The sequence below is a fragment of the Wolffia australiana genome, chromosome 1 (genome assembly GCF_029677425.1).
Source record: "Wolffia australiana isolate 7733 chromosome 1, ASM2967742v1".
Classification (NCBI taxonomy): Eukaryota; Viridiplantae; Streptophyta; class Magnoliopsida; order Alismatales; family Araceae; genus Wolffia; species Wolffia australiana.
This window is the reverse complement of record NC_135835.1, coordinates 3,080,042-3,088,800: the sequence shown is the minus strand read 5'-3', so window position 1 is coordinate 3,088,800 and position 8,759 is coordinate 3,080,042. Positions and strand designations below refer to the sequence as shown.

At 42.2% G+C, this 8,759-nt stretch overlaps 1 pseudogene; it reads left to right on the top strand.

Moving 5' to 3' along the window:
• The first annotated feature begins 5,494 nt into the window (after positions 1–5,494).
• Positions 5,495–7,698, top strand: LOC144701729 (exocyst complex component EXO70H1 pseudogene; annotated as a pseudogene).
• The last annotated feature ends 1,061 nt before the right edge of the window (positions 7,699–8,759 follow it).

The window sequence follows — 8,759 nt, the reverse complement described above, 5'->3', positions numbered from 1 at the left end:
TTTTTACTAAAAGCCTTTGATTTTGGTGAATAATTGATTCTCAACATTTGCATTCTAAGTATTGAACCTCATTAAGGCTTTTGGCTTATGATTCAAGAGATCAACTCAAACAATCTTGGAAAAATCAAGAATTAATGTTTAAGGTAGAAGAGCAAGCACCACCTCATCAAAGGGTCTCAATACATAATCTTAGTATGTATCACATGAATATTGTTTCTGATGGAAATATATGTGGCCGGCAATCCAATCACACTTTCCACATCTCGTTCCATGTTCATTAATAAAACATAATCATCATAGTGCACGTGTGATGCTTATAATCAAGGCCATGGATACATGATCTGACAAAGTGAATTATGACGAGATTGTAATGTAGAGATCACTAGTCTATAAACATGTGTTTTAAATATTCCTATTCAAAGGGTACGCGAGAAGGACATTGAAGTATCCGGATAGAATAGTACTATCTAGCCTCAATCATACGATGAGTATGGCCAGTCCTGTAGCCATTAGTAAACGATGAGACGATCAACAGAAGAGGAAATTCAACGAGTCAACTAGTTCATTATCTGTAACCAAAACAGGATGACCTTCTTCACAACTACATGTGTCCAAACTATTCTTCTTCTTCATAAGGTACCTCCTTTAATATCTCTAATAACATGACACATCTATTTTGTCAAACTCTTGACCTATGGCTTGGAATGATTTGTGTCGCATTTCCCGCTCCACTTTTTCTACATGCTAAAGAGGAGTCATTGATCAACACTCAGAGAAATGCATGCCATGTCAGCATTGTCATTGTCCAATAGGATCCTAAATAGAACTAGACTAGAAAGAACTGAACACGTACCTATACTCGTTATGAGAAGCAGACTTTAAGGATTTAACATAAGATAACATAGATGGTTATGATTAAATCTAGATAGGGTAAAATCTAATGGTTAGGATTAAATCTAGATAGATTAATATAGTGGTCAAATAATCTAACGGTCAAGATTAAATCTAGAAAGGAAGTTATAACCGTCCATTTAGAGCTTCCTTAAAGTAGCCGTTAATAATATTATTCTATGATCTTTAAATACAAATCAACTTGTTCTTAATCATGATGGGAATTACAATGATTTTCAGTTATTACATCTCATGTCTTCATCCTCTCCTTTCATCTACATCCGTTTTTATTCTTATTCTTCTTCATCTACTTCTTCTTTTGAGAGAGCTTTTACACATGCCACAAAACTTTATTATTCTCATAATGGTGTATAAAGAAGCATTCTTGTTGGGGTTGTCTAGACCAACTCTCTAGTGAACTGAATTTTTTTTAGTCGAAGGCAAGTGGGTGATATACAAGAGAGAGAGATATCCAAGGATGGTCACACCTAGATAGTCAAGTGAACACCACTGAAATTTTAACACTTCATTTGCGCGAACGAGCCCATTCTTTTTGCTTCTATCTTTGCACAGCATGGCTACAGAGTACTGCCATCCTGCCCCTATCATCACCACTAGAGCTGGCGGACGTAGACGGATGATTTTTTTGCATGGATAGAACAGGAATTAACGGACGTCCGTTCTGTAATCTGTCCATGGCAATTTGTTTCGTTCGATTTGTCATTTGTCTGGTTTTGTCTGGAATTATATATGTCCTTTTCTACAAAGATTTCACTCTGTTATGGTTTGAAAACGATTCTCCCTCTCCCTTTCTATATCTGAATGTATGGAAAAAAAGAGAATCCACATCCATTCATCTGCTCACATGCATTTCTGTCGACACATTCCTTATTGAATGTTATACTTTCCCTATCGTCTGTCTTACTCACCTGCATTTCTTCACCCCTCTCTTTCATTTTTTTCCACCTCCCCTGAGTGTCTCTTTCCTTTGGCATCTTCTCTCTCTCTCTCTCTCTCTCTCTCTCTCTCTCCCTCTCTCTCCTGACCTTGCTAGATGGTGCCCTACACCAGATGCCTCAAGTACCTTCAATGAGATGGTGCTCTACTCCAGAGCAGCTCATGATATTGGAAAATATTCAATAAAGCTCTCTTATCTTATTAGTGCAGCTACATAATAATACACAAGGAAACCAGAATGGATATCTAAAACAAGATAGTTAGCCGAATGGTGTACTTACCTATATCTTCTCTCGAATTGTTTCTTCTCCTTATCTTTCTACTTGATCTTTTCCTTCTCTCACTCTTCCACTAGTTTTCTCTCTTTTTTATTTCTTTGGTGTCTCCCATCTTTATTAATGGAACAATGAATATTCAAATGGGATGATGCCTTTTTAGCCATTGACCAGCTAATTATGGGCCCACGATGCTTATGTCCAATTTGTCAATTGGCAAATGGGGACGATGTGGAAGATGAACAAAGCATTGTCCAAGCTATGAACAAATCGACCAGACAAAAAAAGGAGAAAACCCGAGAAGAAATTAGCGCTCAGAGTGAACTCACACGAGGCAGAGAAAATCAAAGGGGGTCTACTTTACGTACATAGCCCTTGCCTTGAAGCGATGCAGCTCATCTAGCACTCGGATTACTCGCTGCGCACAGGGGGTTGAAACCTGGGACAATCGTCGATTTTTCTAAGAGTAAACAAAATATTATTCAATGATTTATTTTACTGTGTATACAAAGTGTATGAAAAAAATTAATATTCAAAGAATTCACGACTAACATTAAAAAATCCTACCGAATAAACAAACTAAATAGATACATCTTTAAATCGTCTTTTGATTATACAAAGTGTATGAACACAATAAATATTTAAAAAATCACAATTAATATTCCAACAATTCTGAAGAATAAACAAAATAAAAAAGAGATCTCTAAATTTTCTACTGAGTATACAAATTGTACGAATACAATTAATATTCAAAAAAATTGCGATTATCAAAAAGTTATGCAGAATAAATAAAATAAAAGAGACATCTTTAAATTGTCTACTGAGTATACAAAGTGTATGAACACAATTAATATAAAAAGAACATGATTAATATTTAAAAAAATTATACAGAATAAGTAAAATAAAAGAGACATCTTTAAATCGTATACAAGAGAACAGTATGAAACCAGCAGTGGATTTTTCTTTAAATACACTTTTGAATTGGTAGGAAATTTCACAATATTTTACAGTATATATTTATATATTTAATAAATACGACATTCGTTCGTCATTAGCATCATATATCATCCGTCACGGAGGACGGATTGACAAATGACAGATGACTAAAAGCTCTTCGTCTGGTCCTCTGTCCGTTGCTCCAGACGATGATGGATGACGTTTTTTGAAAGGTTGGATGACGAAACTTCATCCATCCTCCAGCTCTAATCACCACACTAAATATTAACTGTGCAGTGCGTGTTGTCAAGATTCATCACGGCATCCGCGACGCTACTGACGAAGAAGCAGCGCCAAACTAGTCATGGGAAGAAAATTGAAACCTTGTTATAAGTTCCCTTTCTTCTCAAACAGTAAAGAGATAAGGGTACTGGACACCAACAACATGGTAGAGAGACTGAGAGTTGTTTCGTTTTTCCCCCCAAGTCCCTGCAGAGATTTATGACGGCCCGTTGACTGTTCTGTCTCCAATGTCAACCTCATGAAATGGAAGTGTCCGTGAAAACCGTTCATTCATTTAGCTGGCCGAACTTTCTAAACTTCAGTGAAGACGGAGCGATCGATAATTAATATGATCGAGGGCGAGTTTCGATAAAATGGTTCTGCTCAGTACTCGTATGAGGATCGGCATCTTATCCATTTCCTATTTTCCGCGTCTCACCCGAATCCAAGGCAAAGGCCCACTCCACCCAAGTTTATTTTGACTCGTATTGCGGGTAAAAATAAGACAACCGCAACAGTACAACAGTAACACTGTCGCTGGCGACAAACAACTTTCTGAAATGTATTCATTCATGACCAACAGCCAAGTCCAAAAAAATCTTCCATCTGTTCGACCTTAATCTCCATCAGTCCAAACGGAGTAATGAGAAGTTATTAATATGGTTAACATAAGAAATAAAAGTATTTGGGTATACTCAGGAACGACCAGATGTGAAGTTGAAAAGGAATAACTCCCTCCAACGGTATGATTAGATTTTCTTTTCAATCGGGTTTCTCTTTAAAACGACGTGGAGTAAAACGGTGTGGAGAGGAGATGAGGCCACGACAAGGATAGTGTTATAAAAAACGACGGAATAAAACCTCTGCCGGAAAGGAAATCTCTCACCAGTCTGTATCGCAGAAATAAATACCTGTGATCGGCGTGCGCTGAAATAAAATATATTTATTCCTCCATCATTTCAGTTCCAGGTGACCGAGGCTAAGAAATGAAAGTTTCTTTTCATGTGATCGAGTCTCTTACCTCTCATTCGCACTATCCGTGCAAAGCTCCATCGCAGCGCACCAGTTTTTCGAACTGTCGGGCTGTGAAACGATGCTAAAGCAGACGATGATGTGGCAACGATATAAGCCATACTCGGCCAGTGGAAAGAAATAAATTTAATCGGCTGACTGGGTGAAGCAAAATCCATCACAATAGTTAGGTGTCTCGTAAGACGGACAATGACGAGCAGATCATTTGACTTTAATACAGAAAATCCGATTCTTTCTCCACACGACATAGAATTTGGACATGGAGTCGGAGGTATCGTATCATCCTTGTTCTCAAACAATCTGTGGAAAGTAGAAAGCCGCGTGGAACAATTTCGCCCCTTTGACAATGACAGTCAAATCAACAATACGACTGATATAATAGAAAACGGGTAGATTACATTTCCGTCTCATTAGACCCGGGAACTATTGTTGCCGTCTCTTAGTCAACGATGAAGTAAATTCCTGAGAAATGAATCGCTATCCTTGTGGAATATTAAAGGTAACTTCTCTCCTCCGTTTGTAGACGGACTTCGTGTTGTTAAAAAATTTCAAAACTCTATTTGGTCAACAACATCGATTACAGATTTTAAGCGCGTAGAAGTAGATGTGAACAGTCTTTCTTGACTTGAGCACATTATTCTCAAGCTAACCCGGGTAGTTTCTACCTTATCTCGCGGATGTTGCCTCCCCCGGATCCGGTATCTGCGGAAAAATCACGCATCTTCGTCATCTCGAGGAATTTCAAACGATAATTTTTCAAGGAAAGAGATTACACGAAATCCTTTCCGCCGTAGAACCGTAGCAGGCTTCCGAAAGAAGTCGATGCTTGATGACTCGCGCGCATTGACAAATAAGCAGGTGACGTGCACGTGAACGCAAATTAGTGGTCAGTCAACTGTTGATTGTGGTTGGCGACGAAGTCTAACAGTTGATGAGCGACGCGGTGGCGCCGTCGTCCAGAATTTGACGGTTGACGGTTCCATCGTTCTTTTCTATGGGACCCTGTTCTCGCGAGCGTGCTTCAAGTCACAGCGTCTACTCACCATTCCCATTAAAGATCGCATCAGAGACCCTATATATACGCCTCCGTCGCAACCCTGGCCTGGTATACCATTCCTACTTCTGACTCTCCCAGGAATTCGCTTGCTTAAGACGAAAGACCGCTATAATCTTGCTCTGTTGTCTTCCAGTCTTCTTGGTCGACATACCTTTACCAAGAAGGAAATCCGTCATCCTTTGTGAGATGTCTCCAACCAAGGGAATCCGCAGCATCTTCCTCCTCGCTTTACAGAGGTCGCGGAAGACGGCAGCGCCGACGATTCAGCAGCACAGCTTCTCGGCTACCTTGATAGAGGAGATATTACAAAACGCAGAGGAGATCGTCGCCAAATGGGATCCTGAAGCGTCCGCATACGCTAAGATAACCTCCATCTTCTATGAGAGCCGCGAAGAGGCGCGAGAGTTTCTCCGCGTCGTGGCTGATCTCCAGCGAGCTATGCACTTTTTCATGGCCGATTCTGCGGTTTCCAGCGCTAAGTTGGCCGTGCGTGGCCAGGTGCTTATGAAGGGAGCGATGCGTTGCCTACAGAAAGAGTTTTATCAGATCCTCTCTGCGAACCGTGACCGTCTCGACCCAGAATCGATCACTGCCTCAGATCGATCAATCCGTTCTCTGAATTCCTGCTCCTCCATCTCCGATGTGGAGGAGGATGAGATCCCTGCGGCTAAGAGTACCATACATGAGGGGGAACGTGTGTCTCTGCTCGCTATGGCCGATCTCAGGGCCATCGCCGATTGCATGATCTCCTGCGGCTATGGAAAGGAATGCATCGATGTATATAAAACTATCCGCCGCTCCATCGTCGATGAGGGTCTTTACAAGCTTGGTTTCGACAGTCTGAGCCCTGCTCAGATTCAGAAGCTCGGTTGGGATGTCCTCGGACTGAAAATCCGAAGCTGGCTCGCCGCTTCTAAGGTCGCCGTCCACACCCTCTTCGCCGGTGAGCGAGCCCTCTGCGACCACGTTTTTGACTCCTCTAGCTCCATCCGCGAGTCATCTTTCAAGGAGATTTCCAGGGACCCAGCGATATCTTTCTTGGGTTTTCCGGAGCTAGTGGCCCAGAAACCGAAGGTGACGCCGGAGAAGGTCTTCCGGCTACTGGATATGTACAAGTCATTAGCCGAGCTGCTCCCCGAGATAGAGTCCGTCTTCTCCCATGACTCCACAGCCGCCGTTTGCAGCCAGGCCAGCTCATCCCTCACGAGGCTTGCCGAAGCGGTCTGCGCCCTTCTTTTTGACTTCGAGACGGCGATCAAGAAAGAGGCTTCTAAAACTTCGGTCCCAGGCGGCGGGCTCCACCCACTTACTCGTTACACCATGAACTATCTCATTCTCCTCGCGGACTATGGCGACGCACTAGCGGAAATATATGCTGATCAGCCCTTCCAAGTGCCCCCCTCACTCCCAGAGCCTATATTCGATACGATTGTGGGAACGTCAGCGCCGGCGTCCCCTGCCAACTTCAGTGGAGAGAGCTTCCTCTCCTCCGTCTCGCCGAGGTTCGCATGGCTCATTCTCTTCCTCTTATGCAAGCTGGACGATAAGGCCGAGGCCTATCCCGAGGTCCCACTGGCCTATCTTTTCCTCGCCAACAATCTCCAGTACGTGGTGAACAAGGTGCGCAAGAGCCAGCTTAAGGACGTCCTGGGAGACGAGTGGCTTTTCAAGCATGAGTCGCAGGTTAGAAGATACGCCGCGAGCTATGAGCGTTTGGCGTGGGGAAAGGTCCTGGCCGCGGCAGCGCCACCGACTGCGGCGCCGAGCGATGCTGCGACAGCGAGGGAAGCCTTATGCCAGTTCAACGAGGCATTTGTAGACGCTTGCAAACAGCAGGCCTCGTGGGTAGTCCCCGACGGGAAGATGAGAGACGACCTAAAGCTTTCAGTCGCTCGCAAGCTGATCCCTGCATACGAAAGCTTGCATGAGGCCGCTGCGAACATGCAGATCGAGGACGGAGACTTGTCCTCCGTCTTGCGGTTCACACCCGACGAGCTCGGCAACTATCTTTCCGACTTGTTCTTCGGCGATGCCTCATCGGGCTCGAGCACCCTAGCCGTTTTTTATTCTTCTGAAAGGTCTAGGGTTGATGGTTCACCCGTGTCACCAAAATAGGTCACGGCCATCTGATGTTAGTTGTGAGTCCGACGCAAAGCGCATGAATTTCCGCGTCCACAAGTTCTTCGGTATATCGGTGTATTTTTCCTCTTTCTGAGAAGTCAGTATCTGTATGGGGTCATCAGGATTTGACTGATCGGTTTTTCTTCATTTTTGTAACTCATGATTCTCCCTCAGTTTCTCCAGTTAGTAAATCGATTCCGTCGTCCTTAAATATTAAAATCAATCGATACACGTTTCTGGATGGGGACTACGGTAGAAAATTCAGCGACATATTGTTATTTAATAGCCCAAGTACTTATTAAGGAGACAAAAGTCTATCTGGTTCAGGAGACGAAATGAAGATCCGGCAACGGTCGCATTGAAATGTTTCATTTTGAAACGGCAAAGAAACGATCCATTGGCATAACTAAATGACAATGGTCTGCAGTGAAACGGTCTCATTTTTAGACAATAAATAACCCTGTAATGTTCTTAATTCAATGAGGATTTTGTTCCCAAATTATGTGTCCCACGCTGGTGGCTCCCCCCACCGCCCTGGTTCTCTAATATTTCAGCAAGAATGGCTTTATGATTGAAGATCTTGAGATGCCGCTTCATCTTCTTCTCTACTCTCTCTCCTTGATTGCAGCTTGGCATTAGACGTTCTTTAACAGAATTGTCGTATGACTCTTTTTATAAATACAAGAGATGCTGAATGAGGAAAATGGGGGTAGAGAACTAACAAAGTGGGGTATGTTAAATTAGTTTCTTAATCTATGGACAATTATATATGTATGTATACAATTACATATTTTTAACTTATCAATTTTATATATTACAAATCCCAATTTGTATGTGATTTACTTAATGACGGGATTAAGACATTTATAAAAATAAGCATGGTTATTAAATGTGTAGAGGCTAAGCCTGTCTTAATAATTGACCTGTCTCCTGAGCATTCCATTTATCAGAGAGACTTCAGGAAGTCATCAGGTATTGATCCAGAAGGCCTTCCCTCAAGACTGTTCAATTCAACTAAGAGAAGATCAGATGAATAGAGGTATGTTTTTATTGATTTTCATTCATATTCGATCTTCATCATCCTTAAGAATCGGCACAAGTCTTCTGCAGATCTATCAAGTGGTATAAGAGCCAACTTGTGTATGTTCTTAGGGAAGAACATTTTCTTTATTTTATGTGTTGCATGTTCATATTGATGCAAAACTTAG